The sequence below is a fragment of the Camelus bactrianus genome, chromosome 11, assembly GCF_048773025.1.
Source record: "Camelus bactrianus isolate YW-2024 breed Bactrian camel chromosome 11, ASM4877302v1, whole genome shotgun sequence".
Taxonomy (NCBI): Eukaryota; Metazoa; Chordata; class Mammalia; order Artiodactyla; family Camelidae; genus Camelus; species Camelus bactrianus.
The window spans coordinates 73,320,197-73,344,590 of NC_133549.1; the positions used below are offsets into that span (position 1 = coordinate 73,320,197).

General features: G+C 55.7%; 1 protein-coding gene across 5 annotated transcripts in view; it reads left to right on the forward strand.

Annotated features, from left to right (window-relative positions):
- The window catches only part of ZMIZ1 (zinc finger MIZ-type containing 1), a 228,790-nt gene that overhangs the window by 58,551 nt on the left and 145,845 nt on the right, over positions 1 to 24,394 (forward strand). For all 5 annotated transcript variants that reach the window (XM_074374304.1, XM_074374299.1, XM_074374300.1 and 2 more), the window contains exon 3: positions 7,726 to 7,821. The gene's annotated coding sequence lies outside the window, so the exon portion shown is untranslated. The remainder of the gene's footprint in view (positions 1 to 7,725; positions 7,822 to 24,394) is intronic.

A 24,394-nucleotide genomic window follows, 5' to 3' on the forward strand; every position in this document is an offset into this window, starting at 1 on the left:
TTGTCTTTGGAGAGGCACTTAAAGCAGCTCTGTGCGGCCCCCCATTACCACCCCGCCCCCCATTACCACCCCACCCCCATCCCACATGTCACAGCTGCCTGCAGTGGCGCTGAGGCTGCATGATGAAGGAGGACCCTCAGTGTCCGCCAGGGGTGGGACGTCATCACAAGGGGCCCGGCCCCTCGTGCTGCTGGTGCAACAATCATAGTGGAGAATTTTATTGATTTTGGCCAAAGGCAGGAGCGCAACTTACAGAGCAGAGAAGCAGTGCAGTGTGATCTTTGTCTTCCCTTACAAGTTCAGCGCACGGTCCTGAGTGACAGCAGATTACAGCTCAGGCAGAGCTCAGGCACCAGTTCCAGACCTGGGTGGGCTGCCGGAGTGCTTCTGTAAAGGCGCAGTTCAGAGGTTAGGGAGCTGTCTCCACTGGGAAACGTGAAACTTCTCTTTGTGAAATCCTTCCCAACCTCCAGGGTCAAAGTCAGACCACTACACAGGGGTTTACCCTTCAGATCACTGTCAGGATCACGGCTTATCTGAGCTTTGTAGTGACCCCAGGGATTGGGTAGGCGGGACTTATTCCTCCCAGTTTAGAGCCGGGCACCCCAAGTCAAGGGCACTCACTGGGGAGGGCAGGTCAGCAGCCACACAAGTCTGTGAGTTGGGCTGGGGTAAGGCAGGAGGGAGCAGCAGGGACTGCGGCAAACTGGACTCACCTAAATCTGTAAAAGGTAACCCCATGCCCGTAAAACTATCCGGGATGGGTCTGTGGGCTGAATTAGCACTGCCTCTCCCCTAGTCTAGTTCAAGCCTTTGTTTTGGAGACAAGGATGTGGCCTGGAGTTGGGAGTGGCTCTTCAAGGTCACAGTACAAGGCAGTGTTAGAGCTGGGGTTTGAGTAGGGGAGGGGGGTGAGGCCTCTAAGCCAGTGCTGGCTCCCCTCCCCCCAGCAGTAAGGGTTGGGGGCAGGGCAAGGGCTGTGTTGTAGGAGAAAACAGGCCCCTCACTCAGGAGACCCAAGAGTGGCCCAGCATGCCCCCCCTTCCCTTGGCCCTCAGAGCTGCCTCCCTCCCTCCCTCCCTGCAGACAAACCTCCTGTCCTTCCTAATCAGGTTAGCCTCCTGCTCCATGCTCTCTCTGCTGAGCTGGACCAGCTGCCTCTAATGGCCTGTCGACCTGGCCCTCTCCTTGGCTCTGGTGTGGGGGAGGGGAAGCTCAGAAAAGAACTGTGAGTGGAAAGGGACTGCCCAACTCCCTCAATTCAGACCTTTCTGTGGCTTCTAGGATTAAATCCAAACCCTTAGCCTGGCATCCAGGACTCACTGAAATGAGGTCCTGCTTATTTCTCTAGTCTCCACAGCCCTAATGCACTCTTTGCTAGTCACAGGATGCTATTTTTTACCTCCCCACTTTTGTACATGCAGGTCTTTTTGCTACTTCCCAACTTCTCAGAAAACTCCTGGGCATCCTTCAAAACCCAACTCGTGTCTCTTCCTCTGGGCTGCTTCTTCTCAAGACTCCTGCCTCTGTCTCCCACTGGATGCTCCACTGGTCTGGAACTTATTCCCCGTGTTTGGGTGCATTATTTCTAGACCTGCTTTCCCTTGAGTTTCTGGGGAAAGGGAGAACATTCTAGAAGAATATGCTTCAGGGTGCAGCACAGAGAAATGTTCAATGAAGAAATAGGGCCAGCAAAGAACAGAGAAGTGGGGACTGGGGAGGGAAAGAGACAGACAGGAGTGCATGGAACAGCTGCTCCCAGACCCTCCACACCGCTCCAGCCTACTTCCTGCCAGGGAGGCCATTCCCAGCAACACATGTGGGGCCTGAAATAGACACGTGGGGCCTTGGTAGTGCACTTACACAGCCCACCGCTAAGCAACCCCCCCCCCAATTCTTTGGGCACAGAAGCTCCCTCTCCTGCCAGACCCCTCCTCCAGCAGTGCCCAGGCCTCGCCCCTCTGTTCCTGCTAACTTTGTTTTATAAATAAACTATATAAATAGGCTCCTCTGATTCCTCGGAGCACACAGCGTTTAAGGACTGGGGCACTGCTGCAAGCATAATTGTACTACCGAATCCATCAGCTGCCTAATTACCATTCATTTTGCATTTATTTCTGCTAATTAAAAAGAGAGAAACTCCTAACAACTTTTACGTAAATACTATATTTGTTCTATGTAAAGATGGGATGCTAATTTCCTGGTGATTAGCTGATTATCTAATTTTATAGCTGTCACACAGCCTGGCCCCGTCTCCCCTTCGCACCCCAGACGCCACTCGAGGTCCCTGATCAAATGTGGGAGGAAAGGATTCAGGAAGGTGGTTAGAGCCTCTTTATGAGGCCCAGGGGTCACCAGGAACACCACATATCACCAGGATTCAGAGGGGCTGCAGTCAAAACGACAGAGCTGGGAGGAACCATTGGCTCATCACTGTTTCTGTACAGATGGAGAAACTGAGTCTCAGAGGGGTCCAGCATCCCCTAGTCAGACCGCGGTGGAGAAGGACCCCTGACCCAGGTGTTTGGGCTACCTCCTCAGTGCTCCCTCTGTGTAGAGCTACTGTCAGGAGGAATTTTCAGTCCTTGTCTACTCCTGGAGAAATTTCTGGACCAAATCCAGCCTGAGTGGAGGATAGATACAGTCTGGTGACCCAAACCAAATCTGCCATGTGCCCTTCTGAAAACCCCCACCTCCTCCGACTTCCCCATCCAACCAGGGCTCTGTCCCTACAGCCCCCTGACCTCACCTACAAGGCTCGCCCTCCCAGCCCAGGCCTTACACCCTGGACCACCAGGACCCGTGTGAGCGTCTGGATCTCAAATCTTCACATTATGTATTTATTTTCATGTGAATTAGAAACAAATATAATTCATACATCAAACCCATAATTTCACAGACATATTATTGCTTTAGATGAGGTGAAGTAAAAAGAAGTTGGTTCAAAATGATTTAAAGAACAATATGTGAATGACTGCGATGAAACACGATGTGGTTTAAGGTGTCTGGTAAGTGGAGTCGAGGACACTTGGGGAGGGTCTGAGAACACCGGGTCAGGGGCCAGGCAGTGAGGCCAGGGTCAGCAGCAGGGACCTGAGGACAGGATTGGCTCGTCCCTGGCCTGCGGGCCACCACTGCCTCATCCCGAGCCCGGGCCATAGTTTCCCTGCATCGTGCCCTTCTCCCCAGCCCCGCGGCCGGTAGTGGTTAGCCCACCTCCTGATTCCTTTGCCCTCAGAGACACTTTAAACAGGACTGTGTTTCAGGGAGGCCAGAAGTCAGACATCCCTCTGTCTCACACCGACTGACCGGGCATGGGTGACTTCTCAGGCTCCCCGGCCCGCCTGGCTCCCCAGGTGTGGGTGAGCGAGACCCCTCTGCTCTCTTCCTGAACTGTCTGAAAAAGGCCGGTTCCAGACGTAAAGGGAGAACGGCTTTCATGAGACCAGGTGTCGTCTGAGCTGCCAGGCAGGTCAGGGCCAGGGTCCGCACTGCCCCAAGGCCAGGGTTCCGGTCCTGGCTGCCACTTTCTGGAGTCTCAGTCTCCCGCTCTGTGATTGGGAGACACTGTGCTGAAGGGATTCTGAGAGCCACATGTAAAACCTCTCAGAGGAGTGCTTGATGTAGCTGGTAGTGGGCCCAATTCCTGGCCCAGGGCCCCCCTCGGCCTCCCACCCGCCGCCACAGTGTCTGTGCAAGATGACCCACGGCCACCAGAGACCTCCCGCTCATCTGCCCTTTTATCGCCCTGCACACAGTCAGGGGAAGCCTGGAAGACTGCGGGGGTGTGGACAGATGGAAAACAAAGAGAGAACAAAGGCGTTGCCCTGAGGAGGCCAAAAGGCGAGGTACCTCCTCCTCCCCCCACCACCACTGCCTGGCCAGCCTGTCTCACCATCACCCAGCCTCAGCCACCCCAGGCTGCGGGCCACCTGCCCCGCCCCTGCATCGACTAGGCCAGACTTCACATGGGGTCCCTACACTGGGTGACCCTCAGAAAGTCACTCCAAATCTTTCATCTGTAAATGGGGGAGTGGACAGTATGCTCTATGACCTCCAAAAGACCCCACCCCTCCCACCCCTGCTGGGGTCTCTTTGGGGCAGGATGACCCATTTCAAGGGCATCCCCAGCCCTAGATGGTCAAATTGGGTGCCCACTTCTGCCCAAAGAGAGGACCCCAGTGTGCCTTGGGCTGAGTAAGGCAAGCAGGAGGCCCCTGTTCAGGGCCAAGATAATGCCAGCCATGTAAGTGTTTGTGTGAAATGAATGAACGGTTTAACCAGAAGGGGGCTTAACTGTCAGCCCTTGGTCAGTGCTGCTGCTGAAGTCCTCCAAGGGAGGGGAAACTCTCCTGGACCTTCCAGAGCAGTAGCAAAGAGGCGTGGTTGAGGGCTCCTAGGAGCCCCGGTGCCAGGCTATCTGAGTTCATATCCTAGCTGTGTGACCTTGGGCTGCTTTCTCAACCTTTCTGTGTCTGTGTCCTCGTGTGTTAAAATAGGTATGGTATGTACCTCATAGGTTGTGTTGAGGTTAAATGAGTTAACATAAAGGACTTAGAACAGTACCAGCTAAAGGCCCATTAATGTTGGGCATTACTATTATCATCAGTTTCAGCACTGCTGTTGTTTAGAGGTAGACTTACTGGGAAGCTCATGCAGCATCAGCCTCCGGGCCCTGCCCCTGCAACACCTGGGTGAAGTGGGTGGTTTGCTTGCAGCTGTGGAGGGTTCTAGCTGGGGAGTGGTGGCAGGTTGCCATCAGGAACATTTCTATGTAAGCATTTCTGGTAAATTATTTAAAGGGGTCTGGCTTCCTAAGTCTCTAGGAATTTATTTCTTTTCTCATTCTAAATATGTATTTTTTTTTAATGGAATTACTGGGGATGGAACCCAGGACCTCTTGCATGCTAAGCATGCACTCTACCACTGAGCTATTCCCACCCCTGCTAAATATATATTTGTAATTGTATATACATTTCTAAAGAGGACCCTCCAAAATAGTATAAGCTTCGGGTCCTGGAAACCTAGATCATCCCCTGCTTATTCCTGGTACCTTGATTGCATTACTTCTTGCCCCATAGACAGCCATGTATGCACAGGCTCACCCCTGAGCACCCCAGACTGTGGTCTACACCACATGTTCTGGGCCAAGGGAGCTCGAGGAGGACAGGCAGGGAGAATGGGACCCTCAAGAAGGTCTCCTAAAGGAGACCCCACATGTGCAGGGCACAGAGCCCTGTGCCTATGGGTCCAGTGCCCCGTGCTGGAGGCTGGAGCACTGTCCCCTACCTGCCCCCGCTGCCTTCACCCTGTGTGGGCAGGGTGGGCAGCCACAAGGGGCGGCTGGGGCCGTGGGAAGCAGGTTGTGGAGTTGGAACAGTTGCCCTGGAGGCTGTCACTGGTGGGGCTGGCTGTGTGCCAAACCCTGGGTTTAGTGTCAGGTAGGGGGAGACCCAGGATGGCCCCTGCCCTCTGAGAGCTCTTGAGGTAGCTGGAACCACAGGACTTGCACCTGGAGGGGTGAAGAGTGGGCAGGGGGAGGTGGTATTAGACCCTGTCGCATCAGGCATCTCAGAGAGTAGTCGAGAGAGCCCGGAGGTCATGAGGGTTGGACACTCGGGGAGGGCCTCCTGGAAGAGGGGCCGTTGCCTGGGGAGGCCCCCAGAGGAGTGGGCGCCGTGGGCCCAGGCGCCTCCACCAGCAGTGGGGCCTCCTGGCCTGGGCTCTGACAGGGACATTTATAACTCACAGCTGTGCGGTCCTGGGCCCAACTGACTGTGGTAAACCGATCAGGCTTCAGGAAGTCGCGTCCTGAGGCCACTCCCCACCCCGACCCCACACTCTCCTTCACCTCCTGACACCCACATCCTGTTCTAGGTGGGAGGGGCGGGCAGCTGGGGCACAGGGCCAGGGGCTCTGCGGGGTCTCCGGCCTGTGGGCAGAGGGGGAGAGCACAGAGAATCTCAGTGAGGCCCGAGAGTTGTGAGGTGGGGCCTCTGCGATCACCAGGCTCTACCTCTCAAGCACACACAGGGAGACCCAGGCCCAGAGAGCGCCAGAGGCCACCCAGGAGCCCACAGGAGCCGAAGACCAAGAGCTCAGGTTGTGGGGCTCAGGGGTGTGTTTCTGTGCTTCTAAATCTAACCAGAGAGGGGATAAAACTTGCAGCCCCTGGTGACCAACTCCAGCCTAAAGGAGCCTGATAGAAGTGGGCAGAGGTGAACCAGAGGTGAACCAGAGGTGAACCTCAGAGAATCCTGGAACAGGTGCTTTCTTGGACCCTGCGGCTCCGCGTGGCCTGCAGCCCTCAGTTGGAACACCCCATTCTGAGACCAAATCCTCACAAGGCCTCTTGCCCATCCACCTAGCTTCTCACCGCAAAATTCGCGTGCGGAGAAAGGAATGCTCTCGCCCAGTGCTGGGAAGAGGGGACAGTACAGAGAGCTTCCGGCGTCCTGTGATTTTGACACCCTCACCTCCCTTGGCCTTATTGGCTAACCAATTCTTGGGCTCCGTCGGCCAGCCACCCCTCCCCCAGGCCTCTTTCTCCTTCCGTACAAGGAGAAGGATGATAAACAATAGTGAGTTTGCCAAAGCTTGGCCCACGTAGCTCTGGTAACTGGTGACCAGGTTCTAGAATTAGTACCCTCCCCCCAAAAAGGAAAAAGAATATGAAAACGAATATATGTATATTCATGTATGACTGAGAAATTGTGCTGTACACCAGAAATTGGCACAACATTGTAAACTGACTATAACTCAAAAATATAAAAATAAAAATTAAAAAAATAGAATTAATACCCCAAAGAACATATTTTTGTTTCATTCATTATATATTTATTCAGTTTGATTAGAAATATCTAAGCAGCATATGAAACCAGCGGTTTCACAGATATGATCACTTTGGACAAGGCCAGATTTATTAGAACTAAAAAAAGTGAGTTAAAGTAGGGGCAAGTTTTAATCAAGTGGTCGTACAGACAGAACTCAGCTCTGACCAAGAATCATGAAGGGCACAGAAGGCCTGAAGTTTGGGGAACACCGGGGCTCTTCTCTGCTTTAAACTCTGTTTCTGGGCCTCCTCCAGACTCTAGCCCTCAGTTTTAAGTGATCCGTCAGCCCTACAGGCAGGAGGGGACGAGCGGGGAGGGAGCTGGTTTTTCCAAGGAGGTGTACGCACAGAAAATGACTCCAAGCGTTGGTCAGAGATCTGGTGAACAATTCATAATGAGGAAAGAATTCAGGCAGGGGTCAAAGAGTGGCTTTGGAAGTGGCTGCCGGCGGCCGTGTGAGATAATTCCCCGAAGCCAGGCACGGCGCAGGGAGGAGGGCACGGCGAGGGCTTAGACGCCCGGCTAAAAATACCCCCGGCAGCTTCTCCCTGTCACCCTGCCTGGGGGCCGCCCAGGAAGGCCATGGCTTTCTGCCTTTCTCACCAGGAAGAAAAAGACAACACAAAGGCCCTGAGCCCCAGAAGAATCAAAACTTACACAGATTTGAAATTTTTTTTAAGAATCCCACTAGGAGGAGTTGGCTTGCTGGTTGGAGCACCAGAGGGTGGGGAAGACAGCTGGCTCTGATAAATCAGGCATCCTGGGACGTGCTTAAATGGCCCAAGCGGCCACCAAGATTAGGCCGCCGGTGGGACAGAGGTGGGAGGGAGCGGACTGCAGTCTGCGCCCCCGGCCGCTCACATGTGTCCTGTCTCTCTCCCTGTGTACCCAGGACCAGGAGGAGGAGGCCCGTTGGCATCAGACCAATGCTGCGAGGGGTGTGAGGATTAGAACCGCCATCCATCACTCAGCTGCCAGACCTAGAAAGGTAATAGCAGACCCCTGATGCCCTGATGCCCAGGCCACACCACCACCTTCACCTGAAACCTGGCTTGGGGCGAGGTTGCGCAGTCCGGTAGTGATGGGGTGGGGCCCAAGCCAGGATTATCAGCCTTTTCACCCAGCCCTCCTTGAGCCAGGCTTCAGGGCTCCTCTGAAACTCCTGAGTATGTCCTGCACAGAATGCTTCTGGGCTTCAGTCTGTCCATCTCTAAAATGGGTCCCCCATTTACTCCAGTTCTCAAGGATACTGTGAACCACTTGGGCCTCATTGTTACTTGGAGTTAAGCCATCTTCACAGCCTGACTCAGTTTGAACTCTGGGGACAGAGCTAAGGGTCTTAGCCCTTGTAGGTATAGCATTAAAGCCACGGGGCCAGACAGGGCTTGCGAAGAGAGGATTTTCTAAGGCAGACCACGCTGGGGATGTGTCTCCCTGGAGATGTGGTTGTGGTCTCCTTTGCGGCAGGATTTGAAACTCTATAGTGATCTCCCTGGCAGCTCTGAGCAAAAATTATTTGGGCAGGAAGGGAATAGCTCAGTGGTAGGGCACATGCTCAGCATGCACAAGGTCCTGGGTTCGATCCCCAGTACCTCCAATAAATTAATTAATTAATTAATTGATTAATTAAACCTAATTCCCCCTCAAAAAAAAAAAAACCAACAAAAAAGGAATTATTATCTGCATTTTTAGACCATGAGACCACGGCACAAGGACATTACTGGGCCTGCCAGGGGTCCCACAGCAAGCTCTGGCCACACCATAGCAGCTCAGCTTTATCCTATTTGCCATATCAGCCTCTATACTTTTACTTTTACCACACTACACTGGTCTGGTCCATCCTCCCCAGAGAAGTCTGGCTGTTGAGCCCAATAAACCACCAGTGTTTATTGCGTGCCCATGGTGGGACCCATCCATCCACCTATCCACCCATCATCCATCATTCACCTACCCATTTTTACATCCTCCTACCCACCCAACCAACCTCCCCTCTATCCATCCATTCATCATCCTCCCCCGCAACCATCCTTTCATTCACTCATCCAGCCATCCATCTACTCATCTATTCATCCACCCATTCTTCCAACCATCCATTTACTCATTAATTCACACATCAAACACTCACTGACTCTTGTGCCAAGCCAGTCCTAAACTAAGGGCTGGGCTTTGAAGATAGATCAGATCCAGCCCTGCCTTGAGATGGTGCGATCTGGGATGGAGGCTGACATGTGATCTCAGATCCAGGCCCAATTCCAGAAGTTCAGTGCTCAGGCTCCTGTAGTGTCTGAGACCTCATGGGGAAGGGAGGTGGGGCCACGTGCTGGTTCTGCAGGCGGGCATTCAGGGAGCGCTTCCCGGAGGAGGTGGCGTTGTTCATTTATTCATGCCCCAATTGTTTATTGAGAAAGTCTCTGTGCTGGGACCCACTTGATGTTTTGGAGACACAGCAGGGAATAAAACTGACAAAACTCCCTTTCCTCATGGTGCTTTCATTCTCATGAGGAGACATGGACAATAAATACCTAAAATGTGATATATAATGTCAGGTGATGCTAAGTTTTAAGAAGGGAAATTAGCCAAGTAAAGAAACAGACTATGGGATGAGGTAAAACATTCTTTGACAAAGGATGGTCAAGGAAGGCCTCTGACAAGGTGACATTTGAACAGAGACGAGAATGCAAGGAGAGAGTGAACCGGGGTGCACTTGGCACGTTCAAGGAAGTAGCAGGGATGCCATGTGGAAGGAGGGAAGTGAGGGGTAGGAGGGGGAATCAGAGAGATCCTGGGGCACCCACTCACATAGGCGGGCAAGAGTAGAGCAGGGAGATGGCTGAGAAGCTGTTGCCCACATCCAGGTAGAAGTGGTGGTGGCTTGGACTGAGGTTGCCTGGGAAGGGATGGGAAGCCATCAAAGTCTGACTGTAGTTCAGAGACCTTGCAGACAGGCTTGTGGGTAGACTAGAAATGGAGGACAAGAGAAGAGGGGACAGTCCAGGAAGGCTCTTGCGTTTGGGACAAAAGCCCCTGGGAGAACAGAGGTGGTTGCTTTACTCATCCAGGGATGGCAGCAGGAAGGGCTGAAGGAAGCCGAGGAGTTGTGTTTTAGACCTGTTAAGTTTGAGATGCTTTGAGACATCCAAATGGAAAGTTTGAAAAGGCAGTTAGATATATGAGTCTGGGAGGCAGAGAGAGGTCCCGACTGGAGACATAAATGTGGGAGCTGTCGTGTGTAGATAGTGTTGCAAGCTGTGAGGCTGATGAGGTCATCTTGGGAGTGCGTGGATCAGAAGCCTGAGTCTGAGTCACAGAGCATCCAGCCCTTAGAGGGAGGGAAGATGGGTTGGAGACAGCCAAGGAGATGGAGAAGGTGCAGCCGGGGAGGGCGGAGGAGAACTGAGGGAATGGCTCTTCATGGACGAGGAAGATTTTGCTGGCAAAGCAGGGAAAGAATACTACAGGTAGAGGGAATAGCATAACAGAGGCTCAGAGGCTTCAATAAAGGAGCCATATTTGGAGAGGGGTGATGGAGAGGGTGGAGGGACCAGAGCAGCTCCTGTCTCCACACCTGGCCACGCAGAAGCCAGGGCCCGTGGGTGTCTGGCTGGGCTGTGGGTGAGCCCATATCTGGGGACCTTCCCTGTCATCCTGATTGGCACTCTCAGATCTCAGCTGATGTCTGCATACTTTCCACTTTGTTTTAAGAAGCTTCACGTACTTCTCCTGACCTCCTCCCATGCCCCTCTGGGGCTCTTGGGCCCAGGAGACCTCCCCCTTGCCTAGAGAACTAGTCTGAAAACACAGGGCTGGAGGCAGCAGCTTCTGAGTTGTCCGCAGGGGAACGGGCACCCAACAGCTTCCTATTAAATCTCTAAGCACTGCCTGGAGCCTTTATCTTAAAAGAAACTGGAGAAACTTCCTGCACTACGAGTGTGGGTCCGAGCTGCCCACTCAGGCTCACAGAGCAGAGGAGCTCACTGCCTTTGGTGGGCAAATGTATGCGTGTTTGAGTTGGGGAAGGCGTCCACCTTTGTGCGTCTGGGGTGTTTCACACTCAGCACTCAGCTTTCAGTGGAGAGAATGGCCACCACTCGGTCAGGGAAGGCTGCAGGGAGGAGCCACTGCCTGGAGGCTGAGAAGGGGCTTCCCAGGCATTTGAGGCAGGGTGGGAGGTGGGGAGAGAGCGTGTGGCCGGCCAGCTGGCTGCAGGGGCACAGTCCAGTCCATCTGCCCTGGTAAACACAGCCCGATGTGCCCTGAGATGTGGCAAAGGGCCCGGAGACTTCTCTACACTGAGTGTAGGACGGGGCCAGGCAGGTGACCTCCCGGGGTTGCTCTGGGAGATGTGCCTCTGACTCCACATCGGGGACTAGGGGGGTCGTGGGAAGCAGCTCTGACAATGCGAGGCTCCTTGGCAGGCCAGGGGCAGGAGGCTGTGGGTAATCTAATTAGTGTGCCAGGCGGATGGGGCAAGTAATCCTGTGCCTTTAGACTCACTTTTCTTTAAGCCTATCCCCACTGAATCTCTCCCTAAATCCTTCCACGGCCTGGGTAACGTCGGGCGGGAGGGGACATACCTCCATTGAACAGATGGGTAAACCAGGGCCAGAGAGGAAGAGGCTTGCCTGATGTCACAGCTAATAAGTGGCAGGATGAAGCTTTGAACTGGGTCCATCTGAACCCCCAAGCTCACACTCTTAGCGCTGCCTTCTCCCACCTCCAGAGCTCTCCTAAAATATTCATTTGCAGGCACCTTCATGTAAACCACCTCTCCAACTTCCTCATTTTGTAAATGAGGAAACAGAGGCCCAGAGAAGGTAAGATAGTTGCCTGGGACCACTCAGCAAGTCAGGGGCACAACCTATACCAGAATCTGATCTGGCCCACTGTGTCCACCCACGCCCACCCCCTGTTGCAGGCCCTGGGATCCCGGCCTGGACGCTGCCCACTTCCTCTCAGAGTATCCGCTGCCTTCTGTTCCCTGGCAGCATTTGGCACTCTCTCGGGTTGAAGGCACCAAGCTCCTCATCAGAAAGCTCCATTGTGCCTATTGTTTAAATATAGATTACTAATGAAATGCCTTTTCATTGCCTTCCCAGAGAATAGTTTCCCTGTAAAGTTAATTTGCAGTGTTATGTAAATTCTGTTTAACTTCAATCAAGTTTCTAATTATGTTTTTACCGCAGTAATTCCCATTTGATTTGTCATCTCCTGTTAGGTATTTAATGTTCGGGTGGGCGGGTTTGCTTTCCCTCTGTCTTTCTGTTTTCCAAGGCCCTCTCCCTTCCTGACCCTTGTCTGCCCACCCCCTTTCCTCCTTCGCTCCTGCCTTCTTCTTTCCCTGCCTTTTCCCGCGGATCCCGTCCCACCTTCTCTCCTTCTTCCCTCCTTCCCTTCTGCCTCTTCCTCCTTCTCCCTTTCCTATTTCCCTCTGCTCTTTCTGGCTTTGTGTCTCCCTCCCTCCTGCCCTCTTTCCCATTGTCATCACCCCACCTTCCCTCTCTTTCTATTTCTCCATCACTCCCCTCTCGCTCATTCTTCTGTTTCTTCTCTCTTTCTCCACCCTCTCCCGCCCCCATCCTAGCCCTCTCTTCCTCTCTCTCTCCTTGTTAGTACCCCCATCCCCCCTTCCCCAACTTTTCCCCTCTCTCATCCCTCCAACCCCTTCCTCTTCACCCCGTAGATCTTCACAGAAGCCGTGTGTAGGGCTGCTTCTGTGTATGCCTGGGACAGACAGGATGAGAACTGGGCCAGCTGGGTATGCATCCCTGAAGAACCCAGGCCCCAGCCCTCAGAATCATTATCAATTGTGCTATAGAGGACGGGCCTCACCCAGTGCTGGGGGCCCAGTCGCTGGAACGTGGGAAGTCGTTAAGGGCATGGATTCTAGAGGTGGACTCTCTGGGTACACATCCCAATCTGTATTTATTAATGGTGTGATCTTTGGGTTGCTGATCCTTCGTCCGTAAAATGGGGTGACGACATTACCTACCTCGTAGGGTTGTGAGGATTCAGGGAGATAACCTATGAAGAAGGCTTAGCAAGGCAGCCTGACTGGAACTGGCTTTCATTTGACACCTCTTGGCCACGACCCTCATTTCTTTGTGGCTTTCCTAAGGTGCCTCGGCAGTGGGTTTCTGTGCTGCTGGGGTGGCGGATGTCAGGCTTGAGGCCAGGGAGGGGTGGGAACCGGCCACAGACCCCGACAGAGCTGGTGGCCGTCCCCTCCGGATGGCTCTCAGCCCTGCCTATCAGGAGATGTGGCCTCTCTCTCCTTCGGGGGCCGTTCTCAGGTCTGTGAAGTTGGACAGGCCTGCTGTTCTGAGGACGCATCTGAGGCACAGAGCCCCAAAGCTGGAAGACCCTCGAGACGCTGATCCCCAGACCTTTCCCAAACAACAAACCAAAGGCAGAGCTGCTCCTTCCAAGTTGGTCTAGACACACCCTTCTCATACCCTTTCTCCCACCCTGGATGCCCCCAGGGCCGGGCCGTGGACTCCAGCTGGAAACCGCTGCTCTGGGTACCAGGCCCGACAGGCCTGTCACTGACTCACTCAGAGACTCCCCTCTGAGCCCCGGCTCCCTTCCTACCCCAAGTCCAAACACTGGGCTTTGGGATTCTCCCCACAGCCAGTGGCTGGGCGGCCACAGTTTCCCAGCAGGCATCTGCCTTCTGGGTGGGGAGGGCGGAAGGAAAACACCAGACAGGGCCAAGGGCCTAGGGCTGAGGGCTGAGGGCCGGGCGCATGCTCCTCCCCCTCCTCCTCCCCCTCCTCCCCGCCCTCTGCTCTTCCCCTCCTGCAAGGCCCTGACACGGCCAGGAAGCACAAAACTAGTGTTTGGAGAAGGCATTCTTCTGGGTGAAGAAAAGCAGGCCCGGTCACTTGTCCTTCAGACACATGGAAACCTGAGCACTGGCCCAGTCTCTGCCCTGCTGGGCCGCATGACCACCTGACCTGCCACAAGTGGCTGTGTGTGTGTGTGTGTGTGTGTGTGTGCGCGCGTGCGTGTGTCCCTGGTTCAGGAAACCTTAGCCAGTCATGTGGCTTCTTTCCCTGTTTGTCTAAGTAAGCAGTTCAGGCCGGCTGCAGCCAGGAGGCTGAGCCAGGGAGCCAGGGGAGGGGGCCACACTGGCGGGGACAGTGGATGTAAGGATCACCAGGGGCAGAAGCCTGCCCTGAGCCGGTTCCTGGAGTTCTTAGGCCTCCAGATTTGGTGTTGGGGCTTGTCAGCACCCAGCTCTTCCAGAACATCTGTGGGCCCCCGCACCTGGGACGTATTTTCCTCCTGTCAAGTGGGCAGGATCACCCTTCACTGCAAAGACCCTGTGTTTTTGTCAGGAAGCAGCCACGTGCCACCCGCTGCCATTCCAGGAGGATGGAACCTCAACATTGGGCAGGGGACATCAGGGAAGGTGAGAGACAACACTGAGTCCCTGGTGGACCACGCAGCTGGGGTGAGGGTGTCCATCCTCCAGAGAGGAGGGAGTCGGATCTGGGCTTCCAGAGCAGTGTGAGCAGAGTGCAGAGCCGGGGCGTCTGGGGCCTTCTCTGAGCCCACGCAGGCAGCAGAGCCCCAGAGAAACGGCTCAGCGGAATCCTTTGAGCAGGGGCTCGGTTCTCCTTCCTCCATGTTTACCTGGCTTTCAGGCTGTGTCTTAGCTGCAGAGGGCACAGTCCCCCGAATCCTCGAGGAGGAGGGCTATCGTAGCCTTTGGGGGCTGCACTTTTTAAGAGCCTACCTAAGTGTCTGTTTGTGCCCCTTCCCCACTGCTACTTCTCTCCTTCCTTTGACAAACATTTCCCGGCAGCCAAGACTGTGCCAGGTCTGTGCTTAGTGAAAAACATATCTCTTGCCCTGGAGATGCTCACTGCCAGGCCAGCATCAGCAACATCTCAAGGTGGGCTGAGGGTCCCGGCTGAGCTGAGGCCCAGGGAGAGGCAGCCACTGGGTGGGGATCTGGGTGCGGCTGACCCCACAGGCTGCCCCGGGTTCTGGACAAGCGCAGATACATTTTCCTTAGAGGGTCTGAGGCCGATTCCACCAGGTGCCCAGGATGAGGGGCACAGAGAGCACTGTCAAACCTTGTCTCTGTTGTGATAAGATTTGGGGCTGTTCAACCTGGAAGGGTCCCCCGGGCTCATGAGCTCGAGGCCATTCTAATACTGCTGGAAAATTTCAACCCAGAAAAGGAATGGAGGTGGAGCGGCCACTGGTTGAGCTGGTGGCACAGACCGGCCATCCTGTCACCCATGACTGAAAGTGGATTGTGGCTGGGGTGGTTCTAAAGCCTGTGTATCCCCAGCCTTGGCTTGCATGCCCCCAGGATCAGAGGCTCATTACTTCCCCATGGCCGTCTTAGTAACTCTTCCTGGTAACCTCTTCCCTGGGCACCCACCAGGCTGAAGTCTGGCTTCTCTCTTCCACCCCAGTCACCTCAGGCCCACCCCTTTAGCCCCCCTGACCTGGTCCCTCCCAAGCTTCAGTGCTTCTAGGCAGAGCGACAGACTGGGCCCTCAGACACCTCCTTCAGGGCCTGTTTGATTGGACTAGTCATCACTGGACATGTCATCAGTGTCCTGCATTGGGCAGCGAGGTGAGGCCAAAGGCAGCCCCTGCCCAAGCGAGCAGCCCCCCTTCCCAGAATGGCCCTAGGGAGGCCCTGGGGCTGCCCATGGAGCAAGCGGGAGACCTGGCTCCCAGCTCCGTCTCTGTCCCCAGGGTGATCTCAGGCCAGGCCCAGCCCCAGTCAGCCCAGACCGCCTCCAGTCTGCACTCCTCCCCAACACTGAGCTACAAGAGCCCTTTGTCCATGGTGGGCCAGCAGCCGCTGGAAGATTCCTCCGCACTCTCTGGCCTGTTTGCTCTCTGAGTCGCCTGTTTGCCAAGCAGCCTTGAGAAAGACCGGGGATTCTCCTGCCTCCCATAGACTATGCCCTGGGCTGAGGGCCTTTGTTCAAACCTCTTCCACTTCATTGGGCCAGGCCATTAACTTCTCCACTCCCACCACAACCCCACCTGTAGACAGGTGAGTCCCCAGCTCCTGAGGCACATGGAATGTGTTCAGATCACCTGGAGACCATGGGTGACCCTGCAGGTCCTGGGCTGAGCTCCCATCCCACCCAGACACCTGACACTTTTAAGGATCCAAGCGTCAAAAACTAGGGGTGATATGAAGGGTTCTTACTCTGGGTGCTGTGCCCATTGTTTGATATCATATTGTTCCTGGTGTGGGGGCTGCCCTGCCCGACGGGGATGCCACACCTCCTGCAGAAGGTACCACATTGTTCTTCACCTTTGACCCTTGGGAATTTCTGTCTTTGAGGCCTGAGATCCATCCCTCTTCAGCTTCTCCCACTGTCCTGGTCCCTTAGGCATGGCTCCTTGGAAGTGACCCTGCCCCTCTGCCCAGAGTGGGGAAAGACATTGATCCAATCCTCAAGGAGGGGCTACTTCCTGCAGCCTCCGCTCAGCTATGCCTGAAGTCATGAGCTCCTGGGGGTAAAACCCAGGGGTGCTTTTCTGTTCAGGCTTCTTGCTGGAAGACAAAGAGCTGGAGGTCTAGAGGTCAGAGGCCAAATGTCACTGAGCAGGCTGGGGCAGCCTGCCCACTCCTGCCCCAGAAAACTTTGGTGCTTCTGAGGAGGCCTCCACGGGGCCCTGCCTCCCTCCTGGGCTGGGTGGGGCCAGTGGGACAGGAAGCCAGGGCAGGCCTGGAGGATGGGACCCAGGGTGGCCTGGGCCTGAGCCAGGGATGAGGCGAAGCCCAACCCTGGCCTGGCCCCAGGGCTGCAGCCACGCAGGTCACCCACCCAACAGGAAACCCTGCCCGGCACCCCCTTTGTCCCACCCCGTGTTTCCCGCGGGTGGCGCTTCTGCTGCTTCCCGTGGGAGCTGTTGCCAGGAATCATGCCCCCTTGAGAAAGGAAGGGCCTCAGGCTCGCAGCTGCCCTGCCTCTGACCTGTTCTGACCCCCTCCCAGGGCCTCCCGTTGGTGGAAGCTCAGGGCCTACGCCCACCCCTCACCCACCCATGCTGGTGACTTATCTTCTCCTAGATGGTCAGTCACCTTTATGGGAAGGAGGAACCTCAGAGTGGGACCAGGCCTGGGAGCCCAGAGAGCCGAGTTTTTGTCTGGGATCCACCACCAGCTTGCTGGTGCATGTGGGCTAGTCACTCAACCACTCTGGGCCTCATCTGTAGAAAGAAAGGGGAGAGGAAGAAGCTTTTCCCAGCTATGAGCCTCCCATGGGATAAAAGGTTTGAGGGTGGGATGAATCTCTACCCTTTAAGGACAGTGGGTTTGGGGTTCACTGCCCCAGATCCCCCCTCATGCATCTCAGACATCTCTGTCTCCAACCAGCAGGCACAGTGTCTGGAATGGCCCCCAAGCAGGGAGAGAGAAGTGGGTGACTGTCAGTGTCCCCATGGGGGCCAGGGGTAGTGATTCTGGCACGGCCCCTCTCTGGGTCATCCCATCTCAGACAACACAGGTGCAAACCTGGGTATCTCTGCCCGGGAAGGAAGCCTCCCTTCTCCCTTCTCCCAGGAGCTGAACAGTGGAATGTGCTGGGTCTCTCTGCTCTGCTCTGCTCAGGCAGGTGGGCTGGGGTAGCACCCTGTGGGCCAGAAACTGGGGAGGGGGCAGTGCTTGAGGGGCAGGTTCTCCCACCCCCCTCCCACCTTCCTCCTCCCTCCTCGTAGGTGCTCTGAGGCCCTCGGTTTTCCTTTGGTTGTGATGGTGAGCCTAAGTGTCGGGAGGAACAGGGCAATGATACTAAGAGAGCCAAGCCCTTCTGTAGCACTCTGCGGAGGTGCTGCTCCGACCTGCAGCTGCAGGACTGCGTGTTCACCATGATAGCACCTCTGTCTGTGAGGTCACGACTCCTATCGTCCCTGTTCCCAGAGGTGGAAACTGAGGCACGGAGAGGTGAATTCACATGCCCTGGGTAGTTACATTGGGATTGAACTGGGCAGCTGGCCCTAGAGTCCGCGTTCTTGGCCACTATGCTGCACAGCTTCTCATGACCCACCTCCTCCAGCCAGGCGCCCCCAGCCTAAGCCCAGCTCAGTATCAGCAGGGTTGCAGCCTCTTCCCAAAGGGAGGCAGAGGGCGGGTCAGGAAGCCAAGGTGAGCAGACCCAAGTCACTATGACAGTGGATGAGCTGTCAGACTTGGGACCACCCTGAGCTCTTGGACCAGCTGAAAGCTTGTCAGCAACAGGGCAGACTGAGCTGCCAAGCCCCTGCCTGTAGTGTGGTGACAGCTCAGCCTCCAGTGGCCTTGGACACATTGCCGCTCTGAGCCTTGTCATCTGCATCTGTCAAATGGGCCCTTCAGAGCCAGGGAGCTGTGAGGAGTCCTTGAGATTCAGTGAATGCAGTATCTGAGTCCTGTGGCCCCTCGGTAGGTGTCCCATTGTGTCAGGCCACAGGCATAGGGGCATTCCTGGCAGCAGGATTAAGGTGAGCAGAGTGCGTAGGTGGGAGGTCCAGACACCACAGGTCATAGTCAGGCTGGAACCTTGGACATGAGGTTGAAGAGTTAGAACTGGACCCATGTAGACAAGGGGGAGCCATTGAAGGTTCTTGGCCAGTAGAGTAATGCACTCTCAGGGAGAGGAGGTGGCAGCATGCTCTACCAGGTGTGGGACCCTGATCTAAAGGGAGTCACATGGCTAAGAGAGTTAAGCCTGGTGGGTGTCCATGCCAGCTGGGCTGAGCAGGCCTTGGTTCCCCTTCTGTTCTGTCCACTGGGCACAGGGTCTTCAGGGCACTGGCCAGCACAGGCTGGGAGGGTGTGGGGCACTGCAGGGAGGGTAGGGTCAGTGCTAATGCCGCTTCCTCTGTGTGTCCCGGAGTCCCCCCCTGGCTCGAGTTGTCTGGGTTTCCCACCCAGCCCTGGGTGGGGCCCCATTGCTCCTTCCTCCTTCTGTGGCTTTCTGATCCTAAATGGGAGGGGACTCCGGAGGCTGCAGTGGGCTGTGGAGTGTGAGCCAGGGTGGGGACACTGGCGGTGGGTGGAGTCACGGGATGGGTGGCTGTGAGTCAGGAATTGCTGGGCCTGTGTGTCATCTGGCTTCCCTGCGCCTGTCTGCCTCGCCTCTCCCACACGCGTCTGCGCCTGTGGGCTGCTCTGCTGGGACGACGGTGCTGTTTCCAAGAGCTCAGAGCCGACGACGGAGAAGTCAGGGGACCTGGACTCCAGGTCCCAGGCTCCGCCAACAAGCAGGGTGACTTTGGATGTGTTCCCTCCCTCCCTGTTGAAAAGTGAGGGTGGGGCTGCCAGGAGTTCTCAGCTCCTGTTATATGCGACATCCAGGGCAGCTCTAAAAGGTAGCACACCCCAGACCAGTTAAATCCCTGGGGCAGGGCCTGGAGCCTGGGTAGGAAGCTCAGGTCTGGGTGGCTGCTCTCTCCACCCTCCCCAGGGCCCCCAGGCTGCCCTGTGGACCAGCACGTGGGTTCTGGAGCCCTGCGCCTACACTGAATCTAGCTCTGCCACTTTCTAACACTGTGGGCAAATGACTTCATGTTTCTGAGCCTCAGTTTCCTCATCTGTGAAATGGGGATGCCATTCCCACTTTGTAGAATTGCCATGGGTACTAAATGGGTTAAGCAGCGTAGACAGTGTCTGTTAGAGACAGGCCTGGGGTGGATGTAGTGAGCACTGTGCAAGTGTGAGCTGCGGTGTTCTTTGATCTAAATCTGTTTTCACACCACCCCTCCCATCACTGCTCATTCATCCCTCCAGCAAACATGCTAGGGGCCAGCCCCGTGCTGGGTGCTGTGGGCGACAGTAAGAAGACACCCCTGGTTGGGGCTGGCCTTGGCCCCTCCTTTTAGCCTGTCCAGGGGTCCAGTCCCAGAGGGCAGTTTCTGTCAGTCAGTCCCAAGTATTGATGGGCAGGTGGGGGGTGGCTCCCCCAAGAATCCCACCAAGTTGCTGGGCTGAGGGAGCCCCTTTTTCTGAATGAACACAAGGAGACCCCAGACTCAAGGGAGAAGAAGGGGTATCCTAGGTTAGTGCTGATGGCCTCAGCTGGGCAGCACCTGGGGAGGTCCTCAGTGCCCGTGGGGGCTGGTGGGGCCCCAGGACATGCTCTGAGTGCACGATGGCTCAGACAGGGCTGGGCCCTGGGGCTGCCCAGGAAGGCAGGATCAGTCAAGGCAGGCAGCATATGGAACAGAACAGGGAGCCTCCTCACAGCCCATCGCCACATCCCCTATCTCCTAGAGTCCTTCTAGCAACCTGAGGCGTTGGGCAAGTATCAGTCCTCCCACTTTACAGATGGAAGATGAAGGCTCCAAGGCATCAGAGGGCACTTGCCCAGGTCGGGGAGGGTACATGCCAGAGGAGCCCACCTTGGTGTAAGCAAGATCTGGGATCAGACTTCCCTGGACAGCTGCACTGGTGGAGCATCTTGGGACAGGCTACAGAGTAGTTTGGTGATGAACACGCCCTGCAGCCCCCTTCTTCCTCAGCCTGCCCAGCAGCAGCCCTGCAGACCACCACCGGGCTGCCCTTGCAGGGAGGGCTAGCATCCCTACAAACAGCAAGAGCTCCCGTGGCCTGCCTCCTCCAAGGGCTGGGGTTGAGCCATGCACTTACCCCAGGTAAACCTCCCTCCCCATTGCACGGTTGAGTAAACTGAGGCAGGGAGAGGTGCAGGGACTGGGCTAAGGCCACATGGCTTGCAAGCAGAAGAACCAGGATTACATCCAGACCTAGGTGATCTTAGTGCCCGTGCTCAGGCTGGCCACCTCCTGCAAGCAAGAACAGTGTTCTCCTTTGTCTGACATTTGTAAACCTGGGCCTCGGCCATTGCTTCAGACTGGCCTGGCCCACGTGTGGCCAGAATCCCAGAGGGATGCCTGTTTGGGGAGTGTGACTGCTGGGGGCTGGCCCCCGGCCCAGGAAGGGGATCGTCAGGAACGCTTGGTGCTAGGCATTTTGCCTGTGCCGTTGGGAGTGCCCGTGCCCTTCAGCCTCCTGACCTTCCCGCTGCCCTCTCAAGTGGAGGGAGCACAGCCTGGAGTCCAGGCCACCCCACGGAGCGGACGGCAGCTGGGGCTGCCCGGTCCTGCGCCAACCATGCTGTCGTGTCAGCTCAGCCAATCCTCTAGCCAGTGTTAGCCCAGAGGAGGAAACTGAGATCTGGGGGGACAGCTGACTTGCTCATGAGTCCTCAGCTCCTCAGTCCAACCTCCAACCAGAGCTGTTCTGGGTTCCCCTCCTGGTCCCTGGCCCACCCTGTCCCTCTCCAGACTTATGTCCCCTCCTCTGTTTGCTGGCAGGCTTAGACTGAGGACCTCCACGGACTCTCCTGAGAGCCTCTGCCAGGCCCCATGAATGCTGCAGGGGTCGGGGGTATCACAGGGACAGAGATGAGGGGTGTTCCTCCAGGGCCGCCCTCAGATGGGCAGTGCAGGGCCAGGCTACCCCAAGCAGAGTGGGCAGGTGCAAGAAACAAAGCCCCTAAGAGGAGCCACAGGCAGAAAATTCAGTTTAGATCATCGGCATTGGGAGTTGCGAGCACCCAGCTGGGTGGCAGGGGCTGTGGTTTGGCCAGCTCTAGTGGGTTGCCCCTCTGGGCAAGACCCTGGCCCCTGGGAAGGCTCTTCCCACACATGGGGACTGATGACATGATGGGTGTGGAAGGGAGCACCCGGCACAGAGCTTGTACCTGGAGGATGTTCAACACCTTTGGCTGTTCTATGGGGAGGGATTGGGGGCCCCCCTCCTGGGAGCTGGTAGCCCTCAGAAAGCTCATCTCTGGGGAGCAGACCCACTGGGTCAGCTCCTAAGTCAGCCTCATAAGGGACCTGGAGCCAAGATTCATCTTCCCAGAGGCCTGGGTCTTTCTCCATCTCTTTGATAAGAGATCCAGTGCTCTACTCCGGGCAAGACCCCAAGTCTGCCCTTGGCAGCAAACCTGAGCCAGTGAGAACAGTGACAGTCCCTATCTCCTGAGCACTTTCTCTGCTAGTGCAGTGTGGGCATAATCTTAAGTCCTTACGACTCTCTAAGAGGAGCGACTCATTATCCCCATTTTACAGATGAGGAAACTGAGGCCCAGAGAGGCTAAGTCTCTTGCCCAGCATCACAGCTGAGTAAGTAGCAGAGCACTCAAGTCTGGTGTGTTAGAACCTGGAGTCACACTGTGCACCCTCCACCCATGTTGAGCCCCCATCCCTTGATTAAAGGAAAAATTGTCATTCAGTGCCTTGGGGAAACGGGAGCCCCTTCCCTCTTGCTCCAATGTGAGTGAGCCACGTGCCAGAGATACGCCTTTCTCTGGTCTCAGTTTTGCCCCTTTGCACAAGCCCAACACCAAGGGGCTGGTGGCACAGTGGGGACAAGTACCTGTGTGCACCAAGAACCAGAGCACCTCTGAGAGGCAGGGTGGGTGAGTGTCGTTGCTTGGGGCCTGGGTGATGCTCCTTGAGAGAGAGGATTCTCCATTCCAGCTTGGCCTTGAAAACACAACAAATCTGAACTGGGCTCTGGGTGAAGCTTTGGAGGAGCCCCAGGGATGTGTCTGCATGTGCCCTTGAACGCATCTGCCCCTGCTCTCTGATTTCACCTCTCATTCTCTCTTCAGTCTGGGGCTTTTCTCCTGACAAGCCTCTGGGCCTTTGCCCGGGAGGAGTGCCCTCCTGCCTGAGAGACTCTGCGCAAGAGGATGATGCCCCAAACCCCCATTTGGTTGCCAGGCTGAGCTGGACACTCCCTCTAGAACTCTGTCCTAGAATTACTCTGAGTCTTGCCCACCTTGCATTAGACAGTGTGTGAACACCCTTGCAGTCAGGCTGGTGATGTTGGCCTTAGACCCTTTCTTTCTCTTCCCATCCATCCATCCATCCACCCCTATTCTTTTCTCTTCTCCTTCTCTTTCTCCTCTGGCACATAGAGGCAGTGTCAGTTGCTGAGAGAAGGAAATGAATGAGTAGGTGGATGGATGGAATGAATGAACACAGGAAGGAACCATACCTAGGAGTCCGTTTGTAGCCCATATATATTTTCCAAATGAGAAACCCAAGTCTCAGAGATGTGAGGTGTGTGGAGAGGCTCTGGGAGTCCCTGCCTTTCCCCAGCACCCTCTTTGCATCCGCACGGTGCTGGGGTGCGGCCCTGGGCTTGCACCAGGTGGTCTCCTGGCCACGGGAGCTTTTCCCACATGGGGGCATTCCTGAGGACGCAACAGCAGACTCGCCAAACCTACACTACATTCAGCAGAACCTGCCGGCCTGCCCTGCCCCCGTCGCTTGTGAAGATTCCATGCAGGAGAGGGGAGGTGGGAAGCCGAGGGGCACTCAGCGAGGGTCTGCAGAGCAGAGTCGGGCCAGACGCGCTGGGCTTCCCGGGGCCTGGGTGTCAGCAGGCTGTCAGAACAGCTCGAAACCTTCTCAGAGGAAGTGAAGGCAGACTTCACTTGAACTAAGAATAGTTCGTCATTCTCAGGCAGCCCTGGCCAGGAGTTCCCCTGGACCCCAAACAACCAGCTTCCTAGGTCTACTTTCTTAACCGTTCCTTGAAACCAACCGCAGCTACTGTTCTTTGGTGAAAAGACTCAGGATTTCAGGTCTCCTCAGGACTTCAGGAGCCTCTGGGCTCTACCCTGCTGTACCTGGAGTGAGGACAAGGGTCCCATAGCTGGAGATAACTGGGTACCCAATTTTAATTATGCAGGGAGAAAGGAAGAAACACCATCCAGATGTCCAGAATTCACAGCAGGGAACGCTCACCTGGGGGAGACTATCAGGGAAGGCAGCATGGTGGAGGTGGTCCTTGTGGGCATCGAAGGATGGAGTCGGTTCCAATGGGCAGAGCTGGGACTGCAGAGCTGTTGAAGGTGTGGTTTGGGGTCAGACAGCGACGTCCTGTCACGTTCAGCTGCTTGACCGCTGGTGTCTACTGGGCTGTTTCTTCATCCATAAACTGGACCTTACAGCTCCCTGGTGATAGGATTGTGCTGAGGATGGATGAGGCAGTGAGAGCTTCAGAGCTTGTTGAGGAAGGGCCTTGGCAGGCCAAAGAATGTGACGTGTTTGTGGCAGGCTGAATCACTCACTCCTTGAGCACAGTGGGCATGTGTGTGTGTGTGTTTGTGTTTGTGTTTGTGTGTGTGTGTGTGTGTGTGTGTGTGATTGGCAGCAGGTGTAAGGAGCTGAGGCCTGGCGACAGCACTGAACTGCAGGCCCAGAGGTGGAATTAATGTAGCCCCCTGCCCAACACACCACACGGAGGTGATCCAACCTGCTACCCTAGTGGCCTGTGGGTAGGTCGGTGCTCTGGCCAATGTCCTGCTCTAAAAGATCAACCTGAGGCCTCCCTAGTGTGTGAGTGGCTAGAGAGACAACTTGCAGCTGACCTTTTTCCTCCTGGCTGACAGAACCTAGGTCCAGGACCCTGGGTCTGGCTCTTCCCTGTGTCTGGATTCCCCTTGCCACCCCTCATCCCAGCTTGGTGAGGTCAGGGAACATGTATTCCAGGAATGTGGGGGGCGGGGCGGCTGCCGGTTTGGATAACCATCAGGGTAAATATTTGCCCTGCTCCTGGA